The sequence below is a fragment of the Pteronotus mesoamericanus genome, unplaced genomic scaffold (genome assembly GCF_021234165.1).
Source record: "Pteronotus mesoamericanus isolate MK-2021 breed Mesoamerican mustached bat unplaced genomic scaffold, CSHL_Meso_final scaffold_125, whole genome shotgun sequence".
Classification (NCBI taxonomy): domain Eukaryota; kingdom Metazoa; phylum Chordata; class Mammalia; order Chiroptera; family Mormoopidae; genus Pteronotus; species Pteronotus mesoamericanus.
The window spans coordinates 64,452-82,662 of NW_026555304.1; the positions used below are offsets into that span (position 1 = coordinate 64,452).

The window sequence follows — 18,211 nt, forward strand, 5'->3', positions numbered from 1 at the left end:
TGTCCAGCAGTATAATATATGATTAAATTGATATTTCAAATCAATGGGGAAAATAAGGTTTATTCAACAAATAAGGTGCATGGACTACTATTAATTGAAATAAAACAAATATAGAGCCCTGTTTCACACATTATACAAGAAATATTCAGGTGAGTTAAAAATCAATATGTAGAATCCAAGGCGTTTTAGAAGAAAATACAAACTAATATTTTTCTTTTTTTTTAATTTTATTTTATTTTTTCAAATACATTTGCTCTGCCTCCCCCCCACCACTTTCCCTTGCCCCCTACCTCCTTCCCTCCCTCAGCTCTTCCCCTTTGGTTTTGTCCATGAGTCCTTGCTATATGTTCTTTGACTTTCCCCTTCCCTTCCTTTTCCCCGCCCCCCTCCCTCCTTCCCTCTTGTCTCTGTTGATTTCTTTTCCTTTCAGTGTTGCTGGTCTTATTTTACTTGCATCTTTGTATTGTTGGTTAGGTTCCACTTATAGGTGAGATCATATGGTATTTGTCTTTCACCCCCTGGCTTTTTTCGCTTAGCATAATGCTCTCCAGTTCCATCCATGCTGTCACGAAGTTTAGTAGTTCTTTTTTTCTTTCTGCTGCATAGTACTCCATTGTGTATATGTACCATTATTTTTTGATCCAATCACCTACTGATGGGCATTTAGGTTGCTTCCAACACTTGGCTATTGTAAATTGTGCTGCGATGAACATTGGGGTGCATAGGTTCTTTTGTATTGGCGTTTTGGTGTTCTTAGGGTATAGTCCCAGCAGGGAAATCACTGGATCAAAAGGCAGTTCCATTTTCAGCTTTCTGAGGAAATTCCACACTGCTTTCCACAGTGGCTGCACCAGTCTGCATTCCCACCAACAGCGTACTAGTGTTCCCTTTTCTCCACAGCCTCGCCAGCACCTGTTGTTTGCGAATCTGTTTATGATGGCCATTCTGATGGTGTGAGGTGGTACCTCATGGTGGTTTTCATCTGCATTTCTCTGATGGCTAGTGATGCTGAGCATCCTTTCAAATGCCTCTGGGCCCTCTGTATCTCCTCCTTGGAAAAGCGTCTGCCCAGGTCCTTTGCCCATTTTTTGATTGGATCGTTTGTCCTCTTGGAGTGGAGTCGAGTGACTTCTTTATATATCTTGGAGATCAAACCTCTATCTGATGTATCATTAGCGAATATATTTTCCCATACAGTTGGCTCCCTTTTCATTTTGCTGATGTTTTCTTAAGCCATGCAGAAGCTTCTTATTTTGATGAGGTCCCACTTGTTCATTCTTTCCTTTACGTCCCTTGCTTTAGGAGACATATCAGTGAAAAAATTGCTGTGTGGGATCTCTGAGAGTTTCCTGCCAATGTTCTCCTCTAGGACTTTTATGGTGTCGCGACTTGTATTTAAGTCTTTTATCCATCTTGAGTTTATTTTTGTGTGTGGTGTCAATTGATGATCCAATTTCAATTTTTTGCATGTAGACATCCAGCTCTCCCAACACCATTTGTTGAAGAGGCTATTATTGCTCCACTTTATGCTTCTGCCCCCTTTGTCAAATATTAGATGCCCATAGAGACCTGGGCTTATTTCTGGGCTTTCTATTCTGTTCCCCTGGTCTATGGATCTGTTCTTGTGCCAGTACCAGATTGTTTTGAGTATAGAGGCTTTGTAGTATAGTTTGATGTCCAGTATTGTGATCCCTCCTACTTTGTTTTTCTTTCTCAAAATTGCTGTGGCTATTCGGGGTCGTTTATGGTTCCATATAAATTTTTGAAATGTCTGTTCTATTTCTGTGAAATATGTCATTGCTATCTTAATAGAGATTGCATTGAATCTATAAATTGCTTTGGGTAGTATGGACATTTTGATGATATTAATTCTTCCAATCCGTGAGCACAGTATATGCTTCCATTTATTTGTGTCTTCCTTAACTTCTTTCTTCAATGTTGAATAGTTTTCTGCATACAGGTCTTTTACCTCTTTGGTTAAATTTATTCCTAGGTACTTTATTTTTCTTCTTGCTATATTGAATGGTATTTTTTTTCTGATTTCTTCTTCTTCTATTTCATTGCCAGTGTACAGAACTGCCTTTGACTTCTGAATGTTGACTTTGTATCCTGCTGTTTTGCCAAATTCACTTATTAGGTTGAGGAGTTTTTTGGTAGAGTCTACAGGGTTCTCTATGTACACTATCATGTCATCTGCAAACAATGATAGCTTTACTGCCTCCTTTCCTATTTGGATGCCTTTTATCTCTTTCTCTTGTCTGACCACTTTGACTAGGACTTCCAATACAATGTTGAAAAGAAGCGGTGAAAGCGGACATCCTTGTCGTGTTCCTGATCTTAGTGGCAAAGATTTCAGTTTTTGCCCATTGAGTATGATATTGGCTGTAGGTTTTTCATATATGGCCTTTATTACGTGGAGGAATGCCCCATTTATTCCCATTTTGCTGAGTGTTTTGATCATAAATGGGTGCTGTACCTTATCGAATGCTTTTTCTGTCTCTATCGAGATGATCATGTGGTTTTTGTCTTTTATTTATGTGATGTATCACGTTTACTGATTTGCATATATTGAACCATCCCTGCATACCTGGGATGAATCCCACTTGATCGTGATGGATAATCTTTTCAATGTATTGCTGGATGCGGTTTGCCAATATTTTGTTGAGGATTTTAGCATCTTTGTTCATCAGCAAAATTGGCCTGTACTTTTCTTTCTTTGTAGGGTCTTTATCTAGTTTTGGGATCAGGGTGATGCTGGCCTTATTGAATGAGCCTGGGAGTCTTCCCTCCTCTTGGATTTTTTGGAATAGTCTGAGAAGGACAGGGGTTAGCTCTTCCTTAAATGTTTTGTAAAATTCTCCTGTGAAACCGGATTTTGTGAATTCTCCTGTCCTGCCCTGGGCTTTTGTGTGTCGGGAGTTTCTTGATCACTGCTTCAATTTCCCCAGCTGTTATCGGTCTGTTCAAGCTTTCTGTTTCTTCCTCCTTCAGTATTGAAAGATTATACTTTTCTAAAAATTTGTCCATTTCATCAAGATTTTCAAATTTCTTGGCATATATAATTGTTCATAGTAGTTTCTGACGATCCTTTGTATTTCTGTGGTATCAGTTGTTATTTCTCCTCCTTCATTTCTGATATTATTAATTTGGGTCCTCTCCCTTTTTTCCTTGATGAGTCTGCTTAAAGGCTTGTCAATTTTATTTATCTTTTCAAAGAACCAGCTTCTGGATTGGTTGATCCTCTGAATTGTTCTTTTCGTCTCTATGTCATTCAATTCTGCTGTGATCTTGATTATTTCCTTCCTTCTCCTTGCTCTGGGATTTATTTGTTGTTGCTTCTCCAGTTCTTGAAGTTGTAGTGTTAGGTCTTTTATTTGAACTGTTTCTATCTTTTTTAGGTAAGCCTGTATTGCTATGAACTTCCCTCTCAGGACAGCCTTTGCTGTGTCCTATAGGTTTTGGACTGTTGTCTGTTCATTTTCATTTGTTTCCAGAAATTTTTTGATCTCTTATCTCATTGTTGACCCATTCATTGTTTAATAGTCTACTGTTCAGTCTCCATGAATTTGCAAGTTTTTGAAGTTTCTCTTTGAGGTTGATTTCCAGTTTCAAGCCCTTGTGTTCCGAGAAAAAGTTTGGTATTATTTCAATTTTCCTGAATTTGCTGAGGCTTGCTTTGTGTCCTATCATGTGGTCTGTCTTTGAAAAACTGCCATGAGCATTTGAAAAGAATGTGTATTTTTCTTCTTTGGGATGTAAGGTTCTATATATGTCAGTTATGTCTTTTTGATTCAGTGTGTCATTCAGCTTCACAATATGTTTATTAATGTTTTGTTTGGAAGATCTGTCCATTTTTGACAGTGGGGTGTTGAAATCCCCTACTATCAGTGTGTTGCTGTCTATATCGTTTTTGAAATCATCCAACAATTTCCTTATAAACTTGGGGGCTCCTATATTGGGAGCATAGAAGTTTACAATGTTAATATCTTCTTGATAGATTCTTCCTTTAAGTATGACAAAGTGTCCCTCTGGGTCTCTTTTTATGGCCTTTGTTTTGAAATCTACCTTGTCTGATACAAGTATGGCAACCCCTGCCTTTTTCTCATGACCATTTGCTTGGAATGCTTTTTTCCATCCCTTTACTTTCAATCTGTGTAGGTCTCTTGCTTTGAGGTGGGTCTCTTGTAGGCAGCATATGTGTGGTTATGTTTTCTTATCCATTCAGCTACCCTGTGTCTTTTGATTGGGGCATTTAGTCCATTCACATTGAGAGTTATTACTGATAAAACTTACTTATTTTTCCTCTTTGTACCTGTGTCCCTCTCTCTCTCATTCTTTTCCTTCATCTGCTTAAACCAGTCCCCTTAACATATCTTGGAGTGCTGGTTTGGTAGAGATGTATTCTTTTAGCCTTGTCTTGTCTGGGAAACTCCGTATTTCTCCTTCTATTTTAATTGAGAGCCTACCTGGGTAGAGCAGCCTTGGTTGTAGGCCCTTGCTTTTCATGACTTGGAATATTTGTTGCCATTCCCTTCTGGCTTGTAGTGTTTCTGTTGAGAAGTCAGCTGCTAGGCGTATCGGGGCCCCCTTGTATGTTACTTTCTCCTTCTCCCTTGCTGCCTGGAGGATTCTCTCTTTGTCTTTGAGAGTTGCCATTTTAATGATGATGTGTCTTGGAGTGGACCTCCTTGGGTCCCTCTTGAGTGGGGTCCTCTGTGCCTCCTGGATCCATGAGAGCCTTTCTCTCCTCAAATGAGGGAAATTTTCCATCATTACTTTTTCGAGGAGGTTCTCTATCCCTCGCTCCTCTTCTTCTCCTTCTGGTATCCCTATTATCTGGATATTATTACGTTTCAGGTTGTCCAGCATTTCCCTAAATGCCTCTTCATCTTTTTTGAGTCTTTTTTCCATTTCTTGTTCTTTATGGGAGCTTCTTTCTACCTTATCCTCCATCTCACTGATTCGATCCTCGGCTTCATCCAGCCTGCTTTGGATTCCTTCTACTGTGTTCTTCAATTTAGAAATGGTATTCTTCATATCCTCTTGTGTCTTTTTGATAGTTTCTATGTCCTTTTCCAGGTTGATATAGTTGTTGTAAAATCCTGATAGTTTCTCTGCAGTTTCTAATAGTTATCTTTGAGCTGGCTGAGCTCATTGAGCTTCCTTAGAATCATTGTTTTGAATTAAGTATCTGATAGTTCCCTTACCTCTATTTCAATTAGCTCTCTCTGTGGGGAATCCCCTTTTCCACTCATTTGGGGGGAACTTCTTTTTCTTCCCATTTTTGTGAGAGTCTGTTAAGTAATTTACTTATTTTTTTTTTATTTATTTTTGCTTCTGCTTCAATTTGGCTGTCTAGATTTCCTGACTTTGTGGATTATACTTCTATGGTTGTAGGTGCATCTTTTTATTTATTTATGTATTTATTTTCCCCTTTACTTTTCTTTCTGGGCCTGCCTCTGATGATGTCAGTTGTTGACCCTATATGACTGTGGGTTGTTTGTTTGAGCCTTTCAGGAGTCTACTGTCTGTGTCTGACTCCTGCTTGGGGCAGCTCTGTGACCCCTGCAGTCGGGGTGGACTATATTTTGGGATCACTCTGCACTCTGGCGCTGGCTCCTTGATCGCGCTTCCCGGCCTGGCAGAATACCCTCCCCGCCTGGGCTCTCACGTGCTTGCCTCAGCCCATGGGGCTTATTCGCGACCTCTCGTACTCGTTTGGCCTCCCTGGCCGGCAAACTCCCCAGCACTGGTCAGTTTAGGGTCTTCTATTGTGTGTTTTCCCCGCTTTTGGCTCTTTGGGTGCGCTGCTTGCCCTTGCCAAATGGGGACTAGGGAAATGGGAGGAAGTCAGCTCCAGGACTCTCCCCTTAATCCTGTCTCCGGTCTCTCCTCCAGGGACTCTGGGCAGCTCTGTGACCCCTTCGGCCGGGACCTACTAATTTTGTCAGCCGCTCCGCAATCATGGGCCGGGCGGGTCAGTTTACCCCTGCCCTTGCCGCTCTGTGCAGTCCCTCACAGGCAGTATCGGTGCCAATCTGTGGGAGGCCTTTCCGGCTGGTGCAAGCATTCGCCAGCCTGCGCGGGTCACACACACGCTCGCCAACCCTCTCCGGTCACTCAGCGCAAGTGTGCGCACCTGCACTGGGTTGTTTTGGGGTGTCTGTTGTGTGCTTTTCAGCTTTTGGCTCTTTGGGGGGTGCGGCCTCTTCCCGCACAATGGAGACTACGGCAAGGAGAAGGAGTCAGGACTCCCCCGTTCCTCCTCTCGTTCTTTTCCCTCCGCCTCCGTTTCTAGTCTCCCCTCAGGGGTCTCTGGGCAGTTCTGTGGCCCCTTCGGCCAAGGATCCACCCTCTGTGCAGACTGTGTTTCAATCGCGGGCAGTCTAGTTCGTGAGCGCCCCGCTTCTGCCTCTTTGAGGTCGTACCTTTCCAGCCCACAATGGAGACTACAGAACCAGGAGGGAGTTGGGACTCTTCGGTTCCTCCTCCCATTCTTTCCCCAACGCCTCTGTCTCCAGTCTCTCCTCAAGGCTATCCCAGACAGTCTGCACTTAGCCCCCCAGCTCACTCGCGCACAAGCTGTGTGCAGAGTACACAAAAGGCAGCTTAACTGATTCCCTTATGCCTGAGCGAGATGGTAGCTGCAGACTGGGAGGTGCGTTATCACGAGGCTCCACCGGCTGTCCTGTCAGTTCTCTTCACAAAGTTTTCCTCACCAGTCTTTTCCCAGGCACCAGCCCACCCTGCTGCCGCCTCTACCCAGAGATCACGGAGGGTGGCTGCCACTGCAATTTTTGTGTTGGCCCTTTAAATGTCTCTTTGCATCCCCAGCCACCTGTGTCGGGCAGAGAGCGCCCCTAAGCTTTTCAGGGTTGCGTTTTGTCTGTATTTTCTTGGTTTTAGCTGCTGTAGTTTAGGGGTTCCTGTTTATGATTCAGACCCTTTTCTTCTCGGGGGAATCTAACTGGCCGTTTCAATGTCCCTCTCTTGGTAGTGCCTGTGGGCACCCAGCCCACCCTCTCGGCCTCCACCACACTTCTCACTCGTTGGGATGTGTGAGAGTAGAATCCACTGTCCGCGGCTCCAAGGCTCCTCTCCCACTATCGTTCCATTGTTTTCTAGGTGTTATCCACTATTCAGTCGCAATTCCAGTTTGGTCTGGGGAGGAGGTCAGCGTGACTCCCATTCACTCCTCTGCCATCTTCCTAATCCTCACAAACTAATATTTTTCTTACCCTGAAGTAAAATATTCAAACTCAGAAGCTATAAAGTAAAATATTGACAATATGACTATATTAAACATTTAAGACTATACAGTAATATACATATAAAAAAAGTTAAAGGACAAGTAATAGAATAGAAAAGTATTTGCCACACATCTAAAAAAGGGTTAATAGGTTTTTTGTTTGTTTGTTTGTTTTTTAGGGAAAACAATTCTACAAACCTTTAATCAATAAATGGATAAAGAATACCAGTCATTTAAAGCTTTAAAAAAAATAATAGAAATAGGCAAGAAATATACTCAAACAGGTTTAGTTTCAATAAATAATAAAGTAACAACACACTGTCACAATTAGATTAATAAGTATTAAAAATATTGGTAATAACAAGTACGGGCAACTGTGAATGGAACTGGGTATTCACAGAATCTTTTTCTTCATCTTCTTCAAGTAGATCCATTACCATATTTTGCAATGCTGCTTTGGTGGAGGTGTATTGTTTTAGCCTTTTGTCTGGGAAACTCCTTATTTTGCCTTCCATTTGAATTGAAAGCCTTGTTGGGTAGAGCAGTCTTGGTTGCAGGCCCTTGCTTTTCATGACTTGGAATATTTCTTGCCACTCCCTTCTGGCTTGCAGTGTTTCTGTTGAGAAGTCAGCTGCTATCTGTACCAAGGCTCCCTTATATGTTACTACCTCTTTCTCCCTTGCTAGCTTTAGCATTCTCTGTTTGTCTTTGATATTTGCCATTTTAATGATGATGTGTCTTGGAGTGGGCCTCATTGGGCTCCTCTTGAATGGGACCCTCTGTGCTTCCTGGACTTGGGTGACTTTTTCTCTCCTCCAGTCAGGGAAGTTTTCCATCATGACTTTTTCAAACAGGTTCTCTATCCCTTCCTCATCCTCTTCTCCTTCTGGTATCCCTATTGTATGGATATTATCACGTTTCAGGTTGTCCTGCATTTCCCTAAATGCCTCTTCATTCTTTTTGAGTCTTTTTTCATTTTCTTGCTCTTTCTGGGAGCTTTTCTCTACCTTGTCCTCCAACTTGCTGATTCGGTCCTCAGCTTCATCTAGCCTGCTTTTGATTCCTTCTACTGTGCTCTTCGATTCAAAAATTGTATTCTTCATTTCCTCTTGTCTCTTATTGATAGTTTCTATGTCCTTTTTCACGCTCATATAGTATACTCAGTAAGTTCCTGGTAGTTTCCCTGTAGTTTTTGGTAATTCTCTCTGAGCTCACTGAGCTCATTGAGCTTCTTTAGAACTGTTGTTTGGAACTCAGTATCTGATAGTTTATTGGCCTCTATTTCATTTAGTTCTCTTTCTGGGGATTGCTCCTTTCCCTTCGAGTGGGGTGAATTTCTTTGTCTTCCCATTATTTGTGAGACTCTTTTCTTTTGCTTCTGATTTTTAAGTTGATCTGTCTTGATTTCCTGACTTTGTGGTGTGAACTTCTCTGGTAGGAAATCATTGTTTTTACTTTCTGGATCTGCCTCTGATGATGTCAGATGTTGTTCCTGTCTGACCTTAGGCAGTCTGTTTGAAACTTCCAGGAAACTACTGTCTGTGGCTGTCTCCTTCAACTGTTAATCTAATTAGTCTGCACTCAGCAGGCAGCCTTAGACAGCTCAGGACAGGGCAGAGTCCCTCTTGGGTGTTGGTTTACTGGGTCCTCTCACACTGCTGCCACTCAGGGCTGTGGTCTCTGCCTGAGCAAAATGGCTGGTGTCTTATGGAGGAGGAGTCAGCACTGGGACCATGCAAGCCACTCTCTCAGTTCTCTCCCCAAAGCCTCCATCCCCAGTCTCTCCTCAAGTGTCTCTAGACTATGCCCCCTTTAGCCAGGGATCTATTATCTGTGGCTGCCACTCTGAAGTCAGCAAGTGGCTCAGACAGCACAGGGCAGGGTCAAATCCCACCTGGGGGTAGGGGTATTGGATCCTCTGATGCTGCTGCCGCTCAGGGGAGTGGTATCTGCCTGATCAAGATGGCTGCTGCCACATGGGGGATGAGTCAGTACCAGGATCCCGCTGGCTACTCTCTCAGTTCTCTCCCCAGAGCCTCCTTCCCCAGTCTCTCCTCAGGCGTCCCTAGCCCACTCTGCCCCCATCTTTTCCAGAGACCAGGGTACATGGCTTTAAATAAAAATTTATGCATTGGCCCTTTGAATGGCTCTTTGCATCTCCAGCCTCCTGTCCCTGGCAGAGAGCAGTTCTGCCTCTTTTTACAGCTGGTTGTTTCTTGTGTACTCTTTGGGCTCTGGTGCTGTAGTCTGGAGATCCCTACTTTTGGTTTAGACCCCAGTCTTCTCAGGGGGATCCAACTGGTCATTTCAATATCCCTCTGGTACTGCCACCCATGGGCACCCCGCTCGCCTTCTTGAGTCTCTACGGCACTCCTTATCAGTTAGATTGTTCTAAAGCTGATTCTTCTGTCTGTCCAAGGTTGTAAGGTTCCTATCTTGCTATTTTTCAGTTGTTTATTCCAGGTGATTTCTCCACAATTTAGTTGTAATTCCAGATTGGCCCTGAAAGGAGGTCAGCTTTGTCAGTCTTGTTTACCTTTTCAAAGAACCATTTCTTCGTTTCATTGATCTTTTGTATTGTTTTATTTTTTTTTAATCTCTTTGTCATTTATTTTCACTCTGATCTTTATTATTTCCTTCCTTCTACTTAACTCTGGACTTTGTTTTTTGTTCGTTTCCTAGTTCTTTGAGGTTTCTTGTTGGATTGTTTATGTGAGATTTTTCTTGCTGTTTGAGGTAGGCCTGTAATATTATGAACTTCCCTCTCAGGACTGCTTTCATTGTGTGCTATAGATTTGGGGTCGTCGTTTGTTTATTTTCATTTTTTTCCAGGTAATATTTTATTTCTTCCGTGATCTCATTATTACCCATTCATTGTTTAATAACATGCTTTTTAACCTCCATGCGTTTGAATGTTTTTCAATTTTTTGTTGTTGTTGCTCTTGATTTTTAGTTTCATACCATTGTGATCAGAGAAGATACTTGATATGATTTCAGTCTTCTTGAATTTGATAGGACTCATTTTGTGTCCTGACATGTGCTCTTCTTTTGAGACTGTTCCATGTGCACTTGAGAAGAATGTATATTATGCTACTTTGGGACAAAATGTTTTGTAAGTATCAATGAAATCCATCAGATGCATTGTGTTGTTTAAAGTCGCTGTTACTTTGTCAGTCTTTTGTCTGGAAGATTTGTTCATTGATGACAGTGGGATGTTAAAATTTCCTGCTGTGACTGTATTTCTGTCAATCTATTCCTTAATGCCCACCAATTTTCTTTATATATTTAGGTGCTTCTATGTTGGATGCATATGTTTTTAAGGGTTTTATCTTCTTGTTGGACTGCTCTCTCAAATATTATGTAGTGACCTTCTTTGTCTCTAGTTATGGGCTTTGTTTTGAAGTCTATTTTTTCAGATATAAGTGTTTCTATACCAGTCTTTTGTTCATTTCCATTTGCATGGAATATTTTCCCATCCCTTGAATTTAGTCTCTGTACATCTTTTTTTTTCTGCGGTGGGTCTCTTATAGACAGCATATATATGGGTGATGTTTTCTTATCCATTCAGCTACCCTATGTATTTTGATGGAGTATTTAATCCATTCACGTTTATGGTTTTTATTGACAAGTAGTTATTTATTGCCATTTTATTCTTTATACCTGTGTTTCACTCTCTATATTTCTTTTTCTTGTTAAGTTAGGCCTTTTAGTAATTCTCGCAGTACTGGTTTGGTTGTAATGAATTCCTTTAACCTTTTTTTTTTTTTTTTGGTCTGGGAAGCTCTTTATTTCGCCTTCACTTTTAAATGATAGTCTTGCTGAATAGAGTAGTCTTGGTTGCAGGTCCTTGCTTTTTATCATTTTAAATATTCCGTTCCAGTCCCTCCAGTCCCTCCTGGTGTTTCTGTTGAGAAATCAGCTGATAGCCTTATAGGAGCTCCATTGTAGTTAACTGTCTCTCTCTTGCTGCTTTGAAGATCTATCATTGTGTTTAACCTTTGCCATTTTAATTATGATGTATCTGATATGGGTTTCTTTGGGGTCATCTTGATTTAGACTCTCTGTGCTTCCTGAACTTGGGTGACTTTTTCCTTCACCAGGTTAGGGAAGTTTTCAGCCATTATTTCTTCAAACAGTTTATGAATCCCCTGCTCTCTCTCTTCTCCTGGAACCCCTATGATGCTGATGTGGTTATCCTTGATATTGTCCCAGAGGTCCCTTAGACTTTTCTCATTTTAAAAAATCTTTCTTTTTGATGTTTTGCTTGGTGCTTACTGTTATCTTGTCCTCTAAATCACCGATTTGATCCTCTACTTCATCTAACCTGCTGTTGATTCCTTCTAGTGGATTCTTCATTTCTGACTCATTCTATTTCAGTTTATGTGTCCTTTAATGCTTACTGTCTCATTAAGTTCTCACTGAGATCATCCATTCTTTCCCTGTGGTCCTTGAGTATCCTTGTAGCCATTGTTTTAAACTCTGCATCTGGCTTTTTCGTTGCTTCCATTTCATTTCATTCTCTTTCTGGGAGGTGTTCTTGTTCTTTCATTTGGGGCATATTTCTTTGTCTCCCATTTTGTCTCTGTGTAGTAGATAGATCTGCTGTGACTTACAAACTTGTTATGCTGACTTTATGATGAAGGTGTTTTGTTGGGATCAGGGGTACAATCTCCTAGATTACTTTGAGTCCCATGCTCCAGGAATGTTCCTTGTGGGTTATGTGTATCCTGCTGTTGTAGATGAGTCTTGAATGCTGTTGGCCCTTTTGTGGGTAGAGTTAACCCTTCAGGCTGGCTGACCCTAAGGGTAAACCTCAATCACCATGAATGAGATGCCATGCAGGGGCTGTCCCTTTAGGTAGAGTTGTTCCCATCAGGGTCTGATGCCTGCTGGCATTCCCCTTTGGGTGTGCCCCTTGTGTGGCCACTTGGGTCAAGCTCTGGGGTGGTCTGAAGCCCACCACTAGTTGTGTTGGTTCTGGGTCCACTTGGGCATGGTTCAGGTACAGGTCAATGTCAGATGTGTGTGTAATCAGTCTTGGAGTTACTATGCTGTTTACTGCTTGTGGTTGTGTCTGCTGGACCTGGGTGTGCATGGGAGGGGCCAATCTGTGCATAAGGGTTGACTTCCTCCAGCTTGGAACAGGGGGCAGATCTGTAAAAGGACTGAGGCTCCCTGTGTTCTGCCTCCACCTGTCAGCTACTCCACCTCCCCTTGGAGTTGCCTGGTCTTCCTCTAGAGTCTTTCAAAGAAGACTAGAGTGGACCCAGGCTGGGCATGAACCAAGCTCCTTCCACAGTTTGGGAGCTTGGTAGGGCATGGCAACTAGGGTTGGGAGAATAGGGCTAGTGTGACCCCTACCTGGAGATCATGCAGTCAGGCACTCAATGAGAGGAAAGTTGCCCCTACTCCAGAACTAAAGCACTCAGTTTCTGCCAGAGTTTTCAACTCTAGTTCCCCCTAGGGGCACTCATGGTAGGTTCAGAATGGGTACAGCCAGATGTCTCCTCTGCCAGAGCAAACTCAGCCACCCAGGGTTCAGGGAAACAGATCAAAAGAATCTCTCCCATTGGGGTAATGCTGACCTAGGCTGCAGGACTAGGCTAAGCACAACAGCCTCAGAAGGAATCACTTTTTTAATGTCCCCACATTGAGCTGCCCTTCCTTCTCCCCACAGAACTGAGCCCAGTGGAGCAGAGTTTCCAGAACTTGGCAAGGCTGATCCGAGCAGTCTCCCATTGAGGGAGATGCCCACAAGCCTATAGGAAGTGGGCAGGTACTTCTTTCCCTTTCCAGGATAGTCCAGACTTAAGCTTACCAGGGAGATATGAATGGCCCTCCTCACTGCGATGTAGCCACCACACCCCAGTCCCCACCCATCTGGTTCTCAGACAGAAATCTTCCCTGTAAGACATTGTCCAGAAGTCCCAGCTCTGCACGACACTCTGGTTCCCTGCTCAGCTGAACTCAGCAGGACGAGGCCAGCTAAGCGATTCAACAGGTGGAGCGAGGGGCACCCTCCATGCACTCAAAGTGGGGCACATGGTCCCTCTTTCCAAAGCCACACAGTTTAGTCATTGTCTGGGTTTCTGCCAAGAACCTTCCCAGAATAAGAGGACCCCAAATAAGAGGACCCAGAATAAGAGGACTCATTGCTGGCTGTAGCTAGCACACCCCTCCGCAGGACCTGAGTATGGCAGAGTGGGCTCACCAGCAGTCAGAGACCAGACACTGCACTCCCCAGGCTGGTGCTATAACAATAGGAGTGCTCGTCCCTGAAAAGGTGGCATCTGGGTCTCCCAGGCAGGCTGAATGCTATGCAGACTCCTCTTCCTGTCTCTGTTGCTCTGGGTTGGGGATCCCTGCATGGGGTTAAGACCTTAACTTCCTGAGGCGGGGGCAGGAGTTTTGCAGCCCCAATATCCCTCTGGTCACTGAGCACCTGGTGCAGAAACTAGCCCTTTTCACATTTCTGCCCTTCTTACCAGTCTGTGGGGCTTCTTTTGTAAATCTTTGGTTATATTTAAATTCAGCTAGCCTTCAGTTTATTATTTAGGTTGATTGCTCTACAATTTAGCAGGAAATCTGGTCTAGGGCCAGCAGCAGGTTAGTGTAGGTTCCACCTACTCTTCAGCCATCTTGGAATCATCTCTACTGCCTATGTATTGTGATAATGCTGCTGTGAATATGGCTGTGCACATATCATTTTGAGACCCTGTTTTTAATCATTTGGATAAATACTCAGAAGTGGAATTGCTGGATCATATGGTAATTCTGTTTTTAATTTTTTGAGTAATCTCCTTACTGTCTTCCATAGTGGATCATTTTATAATCCTAGTAACAGTGCACAAATGCTCCAATTTCTCCACATACTTGTCAACACATGTTATTTTCTTCTTCTTTTTTGTTTTTTTGGAGAGTAGCAATTTTAATAGGTATGAGGTGATTCCCATTGTAGTTTTGATTTGCATTTCTCTGATGATTAGTGACATTCAGTATCTTTTCATATGCTTGTTAGCTATTTGTATATTATCTTTGAAGAAATGTCTATTTAATTTCTTGGCCCATTTTTTAAGTAGGTTATTTGATTTTTTTGTTTTTGTGTTCTAACAGTTCTTTATATATTCTGGATATTAATCCCTTATCATTTGTATGATTTGCAAATATGTTATCCCATTCTGAAGGTTGCCTTTTCAATGTGTTGATTATGTCCTTTGATGCACAAAACTCTAAGAGTTTCATGTCGTTCCATTTGTCTATTTTTGCTTTCATTGCCAGTGCTTTTGGTGTCATAGCCAAAGAAGCCCAATATCATTAAACTTTTCCCCTAGGTTTTCTTCTAGGAGTTTTATAGTTTTAGGTCCTATATTTAGGCCTTTTATCCATTTTGATTAACTTTTGTGTATGGTGTAAGATAAAGGTTTAACTTCATTCTTTTGCATGTGGATGTCCAGTTTTCCCACCATTATTTGTTGAAAAAACTGACCTTATCCCTTTGTGTGGTCTTGGCACCCTTGTTGAAGATCATTTGACCATATACATGAGGGTTTTTTCCTGGGCTTTTTTTCCTGATTCATTGGTCTATTTTTCTGTTTTTATGCCAGTACCATACTGTTTTATTACTGTAACTTTGTAATCTGTTTTGAAATCAGGAAATATGAGTTCCCCAACTTTGTTCATCCTTTTAAAAATCGTTTTGTCTATTCAGGGTCCCTTCAGATTCCAAAGGAATTTTAAAATGAATTTTTCTATTTCTTCAAAAGATGACATTGGGATTTTGTTAGGAATTGGACTGAATCTATAGATTGTTTTTGGTAGTATAGACATCTTAACAATATTGTTTTCCAATCCATGAACATGGATGTCTTTTCATATATATGAGTTTTCTTTAACTTCTTTCAACAATGTTTTCTAGTAATATTTTATATTAAAGAATTTTTAGGCTTTTGAGAATATAAATATTATTTATGCAATATGTTTACCTCAGTCCCTCATTGTTTAAAAGATATTTGTCTTTCTAATATTTAAGGTTACATAAACTTTGAGCCTTCAAAACATTGGGGCTTAATTTACAAATTACTACTCCTCCCTGGGATTAATGACCCTCAATTAATTAATATGTATTCTATCAGTACACTAATTGCTAGCATGATTTTTTTCAGTATTATTAAATTTTTGTGTATGTCATTCAAAGTATAGATTTCTGATTTGTACCATGCATGGAATCTACCAAGCTTCTTTTGTAGTTGAAAATGAACAAGGTGGGTACTAAGTGAAATAATGAAGTATAGAAAGTTCTGTAAGGAAGAGTATAAGTTGTTATGGGATCATAAATGAAAATTATCTGTCACTGGGACAATCAGAATAGGCTGCTTAGGATAAATTTACATTTGACTGTTAAAGGGTATGTACAGTTAAGACTGACCTTGAGATAAGAAAGGAAAGATATGACAGGTGAGGGTGTCAGGTAAATAAAGGAAGAGACAGGGTAGGATCCACTCTATCTGAAGAGGTCTGACTAATGCTAAAAGAAATGATTTAGTCATTTGTAAGTAGTTGAAAAGAATAATAGTATAGGTATAATATACATATAAAGATGTGTATATATATATACCTTTCCTTCAGTTTGTTCTCATAGAAAAAAGTCCTGAGACCCTATCCTTTTCAGCTTTTTCTAAGACCTGTTATCTGTCAATTAGGTCAAGTTTTTAAGTGTTCTTTTAAAATTGATTTTAGAGAGGGAGGGAAGAAGGGGGAGAGAGTGAGGGGGAGGGAAAGGAACATTGATTTGTTGTTCTTTTTATTTGTACATTCACTGGTTGCTTGCTGTATGTGCCCTCACCAGGGATCAAACTGGCAACCTTGGTGTATCAGGAGTAGGTTCTAACCAACTAAGCTACCCAGCCAGGGCTTTAATGTTTTGTTGTTGTTGTTGTTGTTGTTGTTGTTGTTGTTGTTGTTTCTAGAGAGAGGGGAAGGGAGGGAGAGTGAGAGACTGCATTCTCCTACGCTTCCTGACAAGGGCATGCACCCTGACCTGGAATTGAACTCGCAACCCGGGCATGAACCCTGACTAGGAATCAAACTAGAACAATGTTTTTTAAGTGTCTTATATTTTTACTGATTTGGAGGAGGGGGCTATTGACTACTTATTAATAAAAAGGTATGATTGTGGATCTATTACCTTTTTTAGTTTTTCACTTTATATATTTAGAGCAAAAATATTTGGAAATGTTATTTTTCATGGTTAATTGAGACTTTTATTGTTTTGTCTTTCTATCTCTAGTAATGCTGTTTGTCTATTTTGTCAGATATAAGTATATTAATGTACCTGTATTAATATACTTGCCCTCTTTTGTCCAGTGTTTGCATGATATGTCTTTCCCAATCTTTAACTTCCAACTTTTCCATATCTATATATAGTCAAGACATGTTTCTTAGCAGCATGTCATTGAGTTTTGCTTTGTAAATATAGTCTGATAATCTTATTGTTTTAGTGAAGTATTTAGCCCATTTACATGTAATGGAATTACTGGTTTGGCTTAAATTTATTATTGTATTACTATTTGCTTTTCAATTTTTCAGCTTCTTTTATGTTTCATTTTCTTTCTTGCCTTCTTTTGTTTGTTTTTTATTATTCCATTTCCCCCCTCTGATATCTTGGGAGTTTATAGCTTTAACCAATCTTTTAGTATTTTCCTAAAGATTATAATACCCGTTTTTAACTTATTAGGATCTAGTATAAATTTGTTTTTTACTAAATAAATAAATTTGTTTGTTTTACTTTCCTGGACAATGCTAGGAATTTCCTGGACATTTTGAGTTATTTTCACCTATTTTTTAGTTCTAGAATTTTCATACTTTTTTATACCTTCCCATTCTCCACTAAAATTATCAATCTTGCATTTTAGCTCATTAAACATATTAAGCATAGTTATGTTAAAATCTGTGTCTGATACTTTTCATTATATGAGGTCTGTCCATAAAGTGTCCAGCCATGTGCTATGAAAACTAGAGACATTTAATGAAGAAGATGCAAGATACAAGAAACACTGAACATAGGACAATGATGCCTCAGTCCCCTTCAAAGCAGGAATCTTGGAGCCTCACACAGTTCTCCCAGTCACCATCAGCTGCCTGTCATATTTGCCTGAATCTCATCAAAGGTCTGAAATCTCTTCCCTTTCAAAGGCAATTTTAGTTTTTGGAAAAGTCAGAAGTTGCAGAGCACCAAATCTGGCCTGTAGGGGCCTGAGTCACCTGGGTGATTTGATGTTTCACCAAAAACTCTGCATGAGACGGGATGCATGAGTGGGCACATTGTCATGATGAAGCTGCCAACCACCAGTTGCCCATAGCTGTAGCCTTCTGAGTCATCCAAATAGTTTCCACAGTGGAATGTTCAAGCACAATGCAAAATCTGATGCAGATCCATTGCTCTACTCAGTCATTTTGAATACGACGGCCACACAGTACACATGCTTTCTCAGTGACACATACTGCTCTCACTGACTAGTACAGTGAAGTTGTCATTGTTCATGCATGCACATTCCAGTCCACTCTCCTTGGCTGCCAGGTTGCATCTATGTCACACAAACAGTTCTCGTTATATTAACAGTGGTTGGACTTTTTCTGGACAGACTTCGTGTAGACTTACATTGTCTCTAAAACCAGGAAGAGACCTGTTGTCAAATAGGAGGCAAGACTGCCAAACCAAAAGCCAGAAAAACAAAAGAATGAAAAGAAATCCAGAAAGTGATACACATGAGGTCTGTCCAAACAAAAATTTTTAGAGACAATGTAAGGTGATCCTAAATTGGACTTCAGTTTTTATGTGGGCTGGTATACTTCTAACTTAACTTCTCAGTGTTAGCCTTTTGAGATCACAGTCTAAAGCTGGGATTATTACAAGGGTGAGCCCCTAACTCCAGTGTTTATCTCCTTAGGCCTGTGAATCTACAA

General features: G+C 40.9%; 1 protein-coding gene across 5 annotated transcripts in view; it reads left to right on the forward strand.

The window, feature by feature from the left end:
- Positions 1-18,211, forward strand: part of IFT88 (intraflagellar transport 88) — a 211,100-nt gene that overhangs the window by 30,192 nt on the left and 162,697 nt on the right. Inside the window, exons 1-2 of one of the 5 annotated variants that reach the window (XM_054587969.1) lie at positions 12,800-13,025; positions 17,224-17,415. The exons of the other annotated variants lie outside the window; for them this stretch is intronic. The gene's annotated coding sequence lies outside the window, so the exon portion shown is untranslated. Of the gene's footprint in view, positions 1-12,799; positions 13,026-17,223; positions 17,416-18,211 lie in introns of those variants that run through there. 5 annotated transcript variants of the gene reach the window in all.